Genomic DNA, 14,028 nt, shown 5'->3' with positions numbered 1-14,028 from the left:
ATCTGTCTTTTGCATATTTATTTTACCTAGCATAATAACCTCACATTCCATCTATTTTGTCCAAAAAGGTTTGTATCATCTTTTTTATTAGTGATTTAATAATGATTAACAAGACTGTAGGATGAAAAGGGTACAAGTCTATACAACTCTTACCACCAGAGTTCCATATCCCATCCCTTCCATTGGGAGATTATCCCTTTATCCCTTTGGGAGTATGAAACAAGTTCTTTTTGGGGTACTGAAGGTGGGATTTATGACTTCTTTAATTGCTCCTCTGCTGGACATAGGTGTTGGTAGGTTGATCCATACCTCCAGCCTGTTTCTTTCTTTACCTAGTGGGATAGGGCTCTGGGGAGGTGAGGTTCTAGGACACATTGGTGAGGTCATCTGCCCAGGGAAGCCAGTATGGTTTCATGGCAACATCTGCAAATTGGTGGCTGAACAGCGATAAGATATAAAACAGAAAAAAACTCTATCCATTGAGCATATGTGCCACAAAATATTTATCCAATTCTGAGTATTTAGGTCGACTTCATGTTTTAGCTGTTGTGAATAGATGGACCTTTATCTGACATTGTTTATGAGTAGGAAAGACTAGAGAACTGCATGGTCATTTATCTTTGTTTCTGTTTTCTATTACAGTAATTGTAATTGAATCCAGGGTTGCAAGTATACAACACATATATATACTCCATGAACAAACCACCTTCCAGGTCCTGAGGCAACATTATTAATAGAGTGATATACAGGATATCTGAGGTGTTTATATGAAGTCTGGACAACTGTGGCCATTGAATGCTCTAGAAGATTTGGTTCTTTAGCAGAAACTTGAATTAGATGAACTCAAAGTTCTATCCAAATCTAACACTATATGACAATATTTCAAAAATTAATTAGTAGGGGTCAGATGATGGGCTCACATTAACATATACTGGGACCCCTCTTCCTCACTCCAAGGTCCTCATCCCCAACTGCAGAGAGTAAACAGTGGAGTAATGCAGTGTCACTCTTTCTCTCCTTCTCTGTCAACGCTTACTAGAAGCATAACTACTAGGAATGTAAAGGAATACAGGCATCAAGCTCCCAGTTAATCACTGGTGGCAAAATTTATATATTAACACATTCTAATTCCTTTACTTTCTTTGAAAGAAACAGGCAGTGAGAGAGAGAGAGAGAGAGAGAGAGAGAGAGAAATGGAGATCCCACAGCACTGAAGCATACTTCAATGGGGTAGGGACTAAGCTTAAACCTGGTTCATTTGCACGGCAAAGCAAAACTTATTTAAGTAGGCTATTCACCAGACCTCTAATTCCTCTAATTCCCCTTTTTAAAAAAAATGATTTTTATTTTTAATGAAACAGAGAAAGATGCTCCATTCTGACTTATGATGCTGTGAGAGATTGAACCTGAAACTTCATAGCCTCAGGCAAACCACTATGTTATTTCCCCAGACTTCTAATTCCCTTTTAAAAGCCTTAGTTTTGGGCTGGCAGATTATCTCGCTTGGATAGTGTGCTGCTTTGCCATGTGTGCAGCGCAGGCTTGAGCCCTGTCCCCACTCCACTGAAGTAAGCTTTGTTTCTGTGATCTCTTTGTCTGCTTTTCTGACTCTGTCAAAAACAAACATACAAAGAAACAATTTGAAAGCATTAGTTTTACAAATTTTCTCTCAGATTTGTAGATATAAATACAAGAATCACTTATTTCTTTTTTTAAATTTTTTAATTGGGAGGATTAATGGTTTGCAGTTAATAGTAAATACAGTTGTTGTTACATATGTACAATCTCTCTGGGGGGGCAGGCAGTGGCTCACCTAGTTGAGAGCACACCTTACTATGTTTTAGGATTTGGGAGTGAGCTCCTGTATACTAGTACAGCATCTGAAAACAGTGAGAGTTTGACTTTTTTTTCTTCCAATCTGTATCTCTTTAATTCTGTGCTCTTGTCTGATTGCAATGGCAAGAACTTCCAACACTATGTTGAAGAGTAATGGTGATAGTGGGCAGCCCATTCTAGTATGTGCTCTAGGTGGGAATGCTTCCAGTTTCTCACCATTGAGTATGATGTTAGCTGTAGGTTTGCTATCTTAATGGACTCTACTAGTTTAGGAAAGAATAACTTTTTGGTGTTTTTCATTTTACCTTTTTTTTTCTTTTTTAGGTCTTTTTTTAAAATTTTTATTTATAAAAAGGAAAATGACAAAAACCATAGGATAAGAGGGTACAATTTCATACAATTCCCACCAGCAGAACTCTGTATCCCATCCCCTCCCCTGATAGCTATCCCATTCTTTATCCCTCTGGGAGTATGGACCCAGGGTCATTATGGGGTGCAGAAGGTGGAAGGTCTGGCTTCTTTAATTGCTTCCCTGATGACCCTGGGTGTTGGCAGACTGATCCACACTCCCAGCCTGTCTCTCTTTTTCCCTACTGGGGTGGGGCTCTGGGGAAGCAGGCCTCCGGGACACATTGGTGGGGTCATCTGTCCAGGGAAGTCTAGTTGGCATTACGTTAGCATCTGGAACCTGGTGGCTGAAAAAAAAGAGTTAACATATAAAGCCAAACAAATTGTTGACTAATCATGAACCTAAAGGCTGGAATAGTGCAGATGAAGATTTGGTATCTCTATTTTGTAGATAGCTAGTAGGCCTATTTGTTTTATTCCAAAGGACCCTATGAATATACTAGGTTTTTTTTTTGAGCCTGACATCTGATATGTAAATAGACCCAAGTTGTTATTTTCTGAGGAGATGATGTCATGGCTGGAAAACGGGCTAGAAAGCTGGATCAGGGAAAAGAGTAGCTCCCAAATATGGGAAAGGTGTATAATTATTGTTGATTGTAAAACTCATTGATTTTACATATTTTATTACTACTTCCCAACTGTTGATTTTTTCCTAATGAAAAGTCTATGTTATAACTTAGAAAGTTATTGCATGGCAGGGGTATATAGCATAATGGTTATACAAACAGACTCCCATGCCTGAGGCTCCAAAGTCCCAGGTTCAATCCCCTGCACCACCATAAACCAGAGCAGAGCAGTGCTCCGGTTAAAAAAAAAATAAAGTTATTGCAGTTTGGAAAACAAAAGGACCAAATAGAGGTATAAATAAGAGCTATATCTGAATGGAAGCTTTAAAAATTAACACTAGTTATTTTCCTCCATCACTCTGTGACAGACTTATTTTGCTTATTATTTCCTCAATAATGTCTTAATAACCTTGGTTCACCAACATTTCCATAATATGTTCAGATGCAGGAGGAAAATATAAAAGTAAAACAATGCTTTCAGTGGGTTGTAGGCAGCAATGCAAGACTGACATTTTTATTTGTGTTAGTTCTCTTCTTGCTCCTTTATAAATGTATGGTAAAGCCAGAGAAGCATTTTTGAAGAAATTATTTTATCCACTTCAATGACAAAATAGTTTTGTAGTAGGATGTGGGTTACTTAAGTGAGGATACTTTCAGAAATATTTGTGAGTTAATATGCTTACCTGATGACCAATAGTTGAGTCTTGGGTCATTTCAAATAAGTATCTTTTCTTTTCCACCTATAGGGAGAAGAATTTCACTTCCATCCTGGAAACAGAGTCACAATTGCTCCCACAAGCAAATGAAGACTAGAATGATTCCAGAAGAATGGGGTACTAGTTTCACTTTTTTATTATATATGTCAGGAAATCTGTTTGTCTTGTTCTGAGTTTGGTCTACCTCAAGAAAGTTATTTTCTGGAAAGAACTCCTGACTCCTGATATGCCCTTCACATCTGTAGCACATCTTTCTAGTAGTAGATTTTCCAGTTTGTAAACTAAATGGCCTTCCATAAATAGAACAATGCTCTTGACAGGGAAATTTGAAATTTCTGCAGCAAGTTAAGGACATACATCTTACCAATTGTATTTAGAGGTTAGGGAGCATATAGAGATTTTTTTTTTTTACCTCTTTATAAGTTTTAACAAAGAAGATACATTGGAATCAGAGTCTGATACATTATGGAAGAATAGTACACAGTTCAGTAAAGTTCATGTGAATTCTGTAGAAGGAATAAGCTTGCCCTTTTCTGTGATTGCAAAGGTATAATAAGAGATGGTACTATAATTGTGATTCCATTTTGCTGTATTTCTTTTGTCCTAATTACTTTCATGGTATTTCTAGAATAACTCACAGAGGTAATGCATAAATTCATAGCTATGGAGCAAGTTTCAAAATGCAGTTTGTGAGGATCTTCTCCGTACAGTATACTATAAGACTCATTGTATCCAGAACTTGTTAGCTATTCCGGTTTTGTAGATTTCCAGGGAACCTCTCTTATCTCACTGAATGAAGGACACACAGATGGTGACATTATTTTTTGGTAGGGTTACATGATTGTAAAATGACTGCTACCTAACAGTGATTGTTGTGTGCAACTGCATTGTAAAATGAACCTTGTTTCCTAAAGACTAACAAGTCTTGGAAAATATGTATATCTGAGAACAGTTGAAATGAGGTAATAAGGGGGGAATTGCCTGTGTTGCCCCATCACATCTACAAATTTGGTAAATAGTCTGAAGAATATCCCTAGTAGCTTGTCATTGGTAATGCAGTTTGCAGACTGCAGATGTATGTTTGGTCAAATAGGATGAAAAGAAAAAGGGATATACTATAACCTGTGTTATTTTTAAATTTTTTATATTTATTTATTTTCCCTTTCGTTGCCCTAGTTGTTTGTTGTTGTTGTTGTTATAATTATTGTTGTTATTGATGTCACCGTTGTTACATAGGACAGAGAGAAAGGGAGAGAGGAGGGAAGACAGAGATGGGGAGAGAAAGATAGAAACGTGCAGACCTGCTTCACTGCCTGTGAAGTGAACCCCCTGCCAGTGGGGAGCCGGGGGCTTGAACCAGGATCCTCACACGGGTCCTTGCACTTCATACCGTGTGCGCTAACCTCTGTTTTTTATTCATTTTACAATTGAGCTTAAATCCAGCATGCAGAATGGACATTTACCATTATCACTCAGGCTACAATAAATAATTGAATAAATAGTTAAATAATTAGTGGTGAAATAACTCTTTAAATCTGGGAAGCAATGTCATCACCCTCTCATCCTTCAATTAATTCATGCAGAAATCTCGTTAGTATTTTATTGAAGATGCTTTTATAGCCCTTTGTGTTTCATGAAACCCCAAAGCAATCTCTATAATATACAATGGCAGATGCAAAACTACTGCTTGAGTTACTCAATAGAAAAGCACATCATGGAGGAGCATTAAGTCTCTAGCCCCAGGAGGACCAATCTATACAATTTAATTTCTTCAAACTGTTAAATAGTTGGTTCTTTGTGCTTCAAATGCCCACTCAAGATCTTCTCAGCAGGATTCTCTAGACCAGGTTACTCAATTTCAATACTATTGAAACGTGTAATGAGATGATTCTATGTTGACAAGAGCAATTCAGTACCCTGTAGGGTATTAGGCAGAATTCCTAGACATCAGGTGCCCAAAGTATCTCTTTCCCTAAAAGAACACTCAGAAATGTCTCCAGCATCCTCTGGAGTTAAGAATTTCCCTGGTTGAGAATTAGTGTTTTGTGGAGTGTGGTTTTTCAAGTTTAAGATGCCCTACAAGGCCAAGCACCAAATGAATTCATAAGTTCCTGAGCTAGTTCAAGAGTTAATCCTTATGTATATCCTTGCAGTGATCATATATGATGCTAAAAGTTAGCAAATTAACCAGGTGTTACAGAAAAAAAAAAAACACATAGAAGTAGTAAAACAAATGCTTATATATTACAAACACAGTGTTGTCACAACATGAAGTGACAAAGTGAGATGATTTTTTGTCATGGATGAGTTCAGAGATGGCAAGGATTAGAGCCTTCTTTTCTTGTACACAATTTTTGTAAAGGAAAACTTACAACTTTCAGAAATATGAAGACTATACACAGAGCACATTAAGTCATATTCTCTATCGTAGCCTGTCTTTACCCTATATAAATGTTTCACAAAGAATGAAAATGAAGAAAGCTATATTCTGTGGTAAAACTCAAATACAAATGATATTATAGTAATAGTACTCTCACCCACTAGTGCTTTGCCCCTATCCTATTAGTTCTATGTTCACACACATGGAAATATGTGCCCATAAGAACATCTTCCTGTATATAAATGGTTTCTTTTTAAATCAATTATTTTTCAAATGCATCAGAACAAAATAACTTCACTCTTATTTTGCACACAAAGAAAAACAAAAACCCTTCAAGTTAGCTAGGAAAAGTACTATCTCTGAGGCTATGATATGAAAAACCAAATATTTCATCATCTGCCACCATCATTCACTTGACAACAATATCAGTTGGGATCTTCCTATTACTGGAGCACTCCACTTACTAGTCTCCACCATGTTTCTGCCTTGCCCCTTAAAGGCTATTCTTTCCACTGCAGCAGACAGAGCAATCTTGCTAGACATCATAGAGATTATGTAAACCCTCTGCTGCCTACCCCTCTGATTTTAGTTTCTAGTACTCCCTGCCTTTCTAACTCCACTCCAGCTACATTGGCTTCCTTGTGTTGCGTGAACACACTTGCTCATCTCAGGAATTTTGCACCTGCTGTTCTTTTGCCTGCAGTGCTCTTCCAAGAATGTACGCATACATCAACCCCTCATCTCCTGCAAGGCTACTTTCATGTCACCTTCTCAGTGAGGTCCCCCCAGTTTGTAAAGTTGCTAATGTCTCCTGCTTTCATACACCACTGCCATTGTTTTCCTTTATTCTTCAGCGTAACATATATCTTTCTAACTTATTAAACCTTTTTTGTTGCTATTTTTTATTGCTCTGAAAAATAAAATTCAATGAGGAAAATAGTGTTTTGATAGCTGAATGTTCTTCCTTTATGTGTGTGTATATATAAATATATAAATATATATACATATATCACAAATTTCTTAGCCACTCATTTCTTGCTGGATACTTAGGCTGTTTCCATATTTGGAGTATTACAGCTTGTGCTTCTATGAACATTAGCATACCCAGATCACTTTGCATTTGTTTCCTTAGGATACATTTTCAGAAGAGGAATTACCAGGTCATAGGGTAGGCCCATTTCTAGCCTTTTGAAAGTTTTTTAGGAGCCTGAAGGGATAATGTTAAGAGAGATAAGCCAGAAAGAGAATGACCTCACTCATGGACAAAACTTAAGAAACAAGAACAGAAGAAAAACAAAGTAAAACTCATGCTGGTTTGTGTATTGCAATGGCCTCTGGGGAAGGAGGATAGAGATGAGATAAGGGATGGGGGAGCTTCAGGTCCTGGTACATGATGACTGCAAAAGGACCCAAGCAGACACCTATTGTGGCAAGATTGGAAATTGTACCACGTACCAATAAATGTACTGTAAACTATTAACCTCCTAATAAGGAAGAAAAGTGCATGATCACCATTTCTGTCATAAGGAGATATATATATATATGATTATAAATAAGTGTATTTTGGTTACTAGCCCTAATGTATGACATGTATGTATGACATATGACAGTTTTCTCTGGGGGGGGGGGGTCTCTTTGTTATGGTGGTGATTCCCTTTGCCATGCAGAATCTTTTCAGTTTGATGTTCTGTGTGTGTGTGTGTGTGTGTGTGTGTGTGTGTGTGTGTGTGTGTGTGTGTGTAAACTAAACTAAAGTACTGTACCTGTAATTTGAAGTATAAAGAAAATAGAAAAATGTAATCTTAGAAATACATGCCTTGAAATAAAAGAACTATTAGTGTTTTGGGATCAAACTGATTTAGTTCCCTATTTATTCTGATTTACTTCCAGTGAATGCAGAACTTAAAGATAATAAAGAAGATTAACACTTTATACACTACCTTTTACAGTGTGAATAAATACTTTGAAAGCATATATAATATAAACTAAAATAAAACTAAAGCTAGAATATGTATAATGTAAGTTAAAAAGTATCTAACATTGTTTTAAAAACTTTAAATTATCTATCTAGAATTTCTAAGAATAATAAAAATTGCTTCAGAATTATCTAGTTGAATATTGAGTATAGTTAGAATATAGTTAGATATTACATAGCAAGCTACCTCAAAAAGCCATTTGGGTGAACTATTTCTAAGAGTCAGAGTAATCAGAAAATGTGTTCCCTTTGGCTGTACTGAATAAAAATTAAAAATTAATGACTGGGGAGCTGGGCAGTAGCACACCAGGTTAAGCGCACATAGTATGAAGCACAAGGACTGGTTCAAAAATCCTGGTTAAAGCCCCCAGCTCCCCCTCTGTAGGGGGTCACCTCAGAAGTGGTGAAACAGGTCTGCAGGTGTCTTTCTCTCTCCCTTTCTGTCTTCCTCTCCTCTATCAATTTCTCTCTGTCCTACTCCCCCCCCCCCAAAAAAAAGGAAAAAAGGAATAAAATAGCTGCCAGAAGCAGTGGATTCATGTAGTGCAGGCACTGAGCTCCAGTGATAACCCTGGAAGCAAAAAAAAAAAAAAGTAATGGCTGGTTATTGTAACATTTACTTTGTATGATTAATCCTAATAGTTAAATTGGAAGTTAGATATTAACTAGTTTTAAATTAAGCTTCTCTATTCTATTTGCATATGAAAATTATTGTTTTAATTAAAGTCAGAATCACAGTAAATAATAAGTGGTCTCAATATCAGTGTGAACTATCAAGTAGCATGATTTAGTAATATGTTAGACATAACTGAATATTAAGAGAAAAAAGAAATCTCCATTCATATTCAGGACCTCCAGGACTGTGGCTCACATATTTTTTCTTGTTAAATTATGATGGTGATGATACTTGCAAACAAGCTGTTCATAAATACCCACTAGAGTTATAAAATAAGAATTTATCTTAGTTTTATAATGGAAAATTAATGAGTAGAAAGCATAGCCATTACCACTCTCTCCTCTTGCTTAGTATTCCATTATAGATCTATATCTTTTCTTCAGAAAAAAAAGTAATGATTTTTTTCTAACTAATTTTATATAAGGAAAAAATTAACACTTAGAAGTGTGGTTTTAATGTAAAATGACCAGCATAGGGGCTCATCGGGACTGAAAAAAAATGTTGCTTTAGTGTTCAGAGATACTTCTCTCAAGGAATAACAAGCACATGAAGTATCCGAATAGCCCATGGCAAGTTAAAATACCTCAGATGCGTAGACTTAGGTGACTCAGTAAGATACTGAGTTAGCAATATACTTCTGTGGAAGTGTGCAAACAAACCATAAAAATTTGCTGAAAACTTTAGGCCACATATATGAACAATCATGGGACAGAATTAAGATCTGTTTTGTAAAAAATGCTAATTTAAAAATAAGATTTAGTTTTAGGTATTTTAAATTTTTGGTTGACATTAAATATTATGTATAGTTTTGTATTGGTGTTTATATGTATACAAAATACAATGGCAAATTATTAAAAATGACTCCCATATAAATAGGCAATAGTGTAATATATCACTTTCTGATATTAACCTTAATTAGGTGGCAAGACAAGTAGTTGGCATGAGACCTGATGCTGGAAGTATATTTCCTCAATTTATACATAAAAAATAACCCCAAGAAACTTGCTCAGCACTGTGGTTTGAACTGCCAGCCAACTCAACACTGCCCAGCACCTTAGTGTGTCATGTACACCTGGTCTTGCTGTTGGAACTTTTTGTCATCTTCTATTTTCTACAGAATGTACATAAAAAGACTGCTACTTGGAAGAAGACAAATCAAGAAATGAACTTGATCCCCAATGTACCACAGTATAAGGGGGAACTGAATAACTTGAAAATGCTTTTGTGTTACTTTGACATATTGGCCCTCAAATCTGTCCTGCTCCAAGCTGAATTTCTATAAGAAAATACTTTTTGAAACTTCTCTATTCTCCCCAAAATATTTCTGGGATGAGATGCTGCACAGACTGTTTCAGAGGAACAGGTACAATGCCCCAAGTGATATAAATACGTGTGTGTGCACTTGTGTGTGTGTAATTTTATTTATTTATTCATTTTTCCAGAGCACTGCTCAGCTCTGGCTTGTGGTGTGGGGGACTGAATCTGGGAATTTAAATCCTCAAGCATGAGAAATCAAAGTGTCTTTGCATAGCCACTATGCTCTCTCCTCCACTATATATACGTGTGTGTGTGTGTGTGTGTGTGTGTGTGTGTGTGTGTGTGTATTCTGAAACATACTATAACAAGTGACATAATAAAGTAGTCAGGCAACTGCATCTATCCAGTGTTAGACTCAATGTAGGCTCACGGTGAATGTGACAGCTACAAAGACTGACTGATTCAGGTGAATGTACTGGAACCTCAAATGTCATAAGCAATGCTACTGCTTTGTGATGTTATTTTTCCAAAACTATGAACAACTCCTTACCAAAGGGGGAGGGGGAATGGAACAAAAATGTAATCTTTTCTCCATTGATAGAGTAACTGCATTCCTAAAAAAAATGGTATATATTAAAACCATATAAGAACATTGCATTTCTATTTTTGAATGTTAGAGACTGTTGCAGTGGCTCCTGGTGTCCTACCTTCATGCTTATATGAAGGCCATGCTGGATGTGTAAATGCTCTGCACTTTACAGATTATCATGCCTGGACATGAATTACTAAATATCAGTAACAGCTTTTCTATTTTAATGGCAGCCAAAACTATCTGCAGAGATTTCTAACACACCTGCAAATGATAGAAACTTTGCCTTTGGGAGTCAAGGGGTAGCGCAGCAGGTTAAGCGCACATGGTGCAAAACGCAAGGAGCCATGTAAAGATCCTGGTTCGAGCCCCCCGGCTCCCCACCTGCAGGGGAGTTATTTTCTAACTCCTTTAAAATATTTCGGATGTTTGTATTTAAATTTAAGTTGCTTTTCTTTTTTCTTTCTTTCTTTCTTTTTTTTTTTTTTGTTTTTTGTTTTTTGTTTTCTTTTTTAATACCAGAGCACTGCTCAGCTCTGGCTTATGATGGTTCGAAGGATTGAATTTAGGGCTTTGGAGCCTCTTTGCTGCCTATACCAACCCTTAAATTGCCTTTTTATGCCTATGAATCCACTGCTCCTGAAGGCCATTTTTTCCCATTTTGTTGCCCTTGTTGTTATTTCTGCCATTGATGTTGTTGTTCTTGGATAGAACAGAAAGAAATCTAGAGAGGAGGGGTGACAGAGAAGGGGGGAGGAACACGGACACCTACAGACCTGTCACTTCACAGTTTGTTTGTGAAGTGACTCCCCTATAAGTGGAGATTGTGGGGGGGGAGGGCTCCGGCTGGGATCCTTACACTGGTCCTTGTGCTTCGCAGCCATGTGCATTTAACCCGCTGTGCTACTGCCCAACCCCTTAAGTTGCTTTTCTAAATAAATTTACCCTTAATTATTCAGCCATTCTCATGTTGGGTTAAATGTTCCTTAACATGAGAAAGATACTATATACCCCCTCCAAAATAAATAAAAAGGTTATAAATTATCCTGTGGTAGAACTGTTTTGTAATACTGATCTTGATAACTCATAAACATTAGTTCTTCCTATTTACTAAGCCATATCAGAGTCTAAATTACTTTTTTTCACTATCCTTTGTTGAAACCCTAGAGCTTGACATTTTCCAAATGCTAATTGCTTCCTTTTCTCACACTGACACTTTATTCTAAACACACACTTTTGATGAGGGATTAGTTCTACATAAATATTTTGTGAATGAAAAATATCATGTAAAAAGCTCAACCTTTGTTTTAGATGCAAGAAGCAGATTTATAAGTAATCAGCAGTGGTTTAAAGTCACCATAAGATCAAAACCCCAGAAATAGAGAATTTCTACTTCTACAGTTCAGGAAGTTGATATATGAAAAAAGCAGTCATATTCATTCAGTATGTTAAATGCTCTGTGTTAAAATCCAGGGGAAAAAAAAATCCAAAATAAAGAGAAGGGAGGGCAAGAGAAGACGAGAGCAGTGCTTTCTGGTACATTCAGAAACAGATATAAAAACCATGCTTGGAAGACAGCCTTTCTCATGACGGAATAACTAACTAAATGATCAGGTCCACAAACCACTCAGATCACTGAGTAAACATTTTTTTTTAAAGAAAAAAAGAGATTAAAAGCCCATTTCCTTTATCTCTTATTCTTATTTACTCAGAGTTTGTTTTCAGTATTCCATAAGTGCACAGATTTTGAAAGACCTAGGTGTTTATGATTCATATGATTTTTAGTGAGTAAAATAGATATCACAAGAGGTTAAAGAATTCATCTAAGCCAAGGCCATAGAAAAATGTCAGGGCAGAACTAGAATGTGGAGACATTTCTCATATTTCTCTCTGATCATTGCGCAATTTACTTACTTCAAGAAACTGAAAGCATGAGAGATGTGTCTGTCTCATTATACTTCCGGTAAAATAAAGTACACAAGAGGAAAGTGAAATAGAATAAAAGTAAGCTGCATTTGCAGAATTTGTCTGATATGTAGAAACAAAATAGTTTTCTTTTTTGAAATTTCTTATTATATTAAATATAATTTATTATTATATTAAATTATATTAATTTATTTATTCCCTTTTACTGTCCTTGTTGTTTTATTGTTGTAGTTATTATTGATGTTGTTGTTGTTGGATAGGACAGAAAGAAATGGAGAGAGGAGAAGACAGAGAGGGGGAGAGAAAGCTAGATACCTGCAGACCTGCTTCACCACCTGTGAAGCAACTCCCCTGCAGGTGGGGAGCCAGGGCCTCCAACTGGATTCCTGACGCTGGTCAATGCGTTTTGCGCCACGTGCGCTTAACCTGCTGCTACCAGCCGACTGCCACAAAATTCTTTTCTTTTTTTTTTTCTTTTTTTATATTTATTTTATTTATTTTTTCCCTTTTGTTGCCCTTGTTGTTTTATTATTGTAGTTATTATTGTTGTTGTTGTTGTTGGATAGGACAGAGAGAAATGGAGAGAGGGAGGGGAAGACAGAGAGGAGGAGAGAAAAACACCTGCAGACCTGCTTCACTGCCTGTGAAGCTACTCTCCTGCAGGTGGGGAGCCAGGGTTCGAACCGGGTCTATGCCGGTCTTTGTGCTTTGCGCCACCTGCGTTTAGCCCGCTGCACTACAGCCCGACTCCCAAAAAAATTATTTTCTATGAGTGTTTTCATTTTTTTTTTAGCAAGCCCCAATGTTAAATAATTGTTTTAAATGTCTAACTTCAAAGTTGTTGCTTAATTTCACTCACCAGAGTAAAAGTAAGGCAAGGACTCATGCAACATGTAATAAAGCACAGCTTGGGAGAGTGCCACATAATGTGGATATATGAACATTCAAAAGAGTATTTTGCCTTTAAAGAGTAAAGTTGGGGAGCTAGGCAGTAGCACACCTGGTTAAGCACTCACATTAAAATGTGCAAGGAACCAGGTTAAAGCCTCGCGTTCCCACCTGAAGGTGGGAAAGCTTCACAAGTAGTGAAGCAGGGCTGTAGGTGTCTCTCTGTCTCTCTTCCTCTCTATCTCCCCAGTCTCAATTTCTCTCTGCCTTTATCCAATAATAAATAAATAAAAACATTTTTTTTAATGTATAAAGTTGGGAGGCAGGCGGTAAACAGCAGGTTAAGCTTAAGCACCTGGCGCAAAGCACAAGGACTGGCATAAGGATCCTGGTTGGAGCCCCCGGCTCCCTACCTGCAGGCGCATCGCTTCACAGGCAGTGAAGCAGGTCTGCAGGTGTCTATCTTTCTCTCCCCCTCTCTGTCTTCCCCTCCTCTCTCCATTTCTCTCTATCCTATCCAACAACAATGACATCAACAACAACAACAATAATAACTACAACAACAAAACAAGGGTAACAAAAGGGAATAAATAAATATTTTTTAAAAAATTTTAAAAAATGGGTAAAGTTGGAAGGCAGGTGAAATAGCTCACCTGGATAGTATGCTGCTTTGTCAAGTGTTTGACTGAAGTTTGACCCCTACCCCTAGGGCACTGCTGAGTGCTTCAGCGCTATGATCTCTTTCATTGTTTCACTCTCTGTCTCCATCTGGAAAAAGAAAAAAGAAGGTGTAAAGTTGTCAGTCATCAAA

At 37.1% G+C, this 14,028-nt stretch overlaps 1 protein-coding gene across 7 annotated transcripts in view; it reads left to right on the top strand.

Moving 5' to 3' along the window:
• B3GALT1 (beta-1,3-galactosyltransferase 1) overlaps positions 1-14,028 on the top strand; it is a 692,162-nt gene that overhangs the window by 396,769 nt on the left and 281,365 nt on the right. For all 7 annotated transcript variants that reach the window (XR_009545942.1, XR_009545943.1, XR_009545937.1 and 4 more), the window contains one exon: positions 3,557-3,643. The gene's annotated coding sequence lies outside the window, so the exon portion shown is untranslated. The remainder of the gene's footprint in view (positions 1-3,556; positions 3,644-14,028) is intronic.

The sequence above is a fragment of the Erinaceus europaeus genome, chromosome 18 (assembly GCF_950295315.1).
Source record: "Erinaceus europaeus chromosome 18, mEriEur2.1, whole genome shotgun sequence".
NCBI classification, from domain to species: domain Eukaryota; kingdom Metazoa; phylum Chordata; class Mammalia; order Eulipotyphla; family Erinaceidae; genus Erinaceus; species Erinaceus europaeus.
Note: the sequence above shows the minus strand (reverse complement) of the source record. Positions and strands in the feature narration are given on the sequence as shown.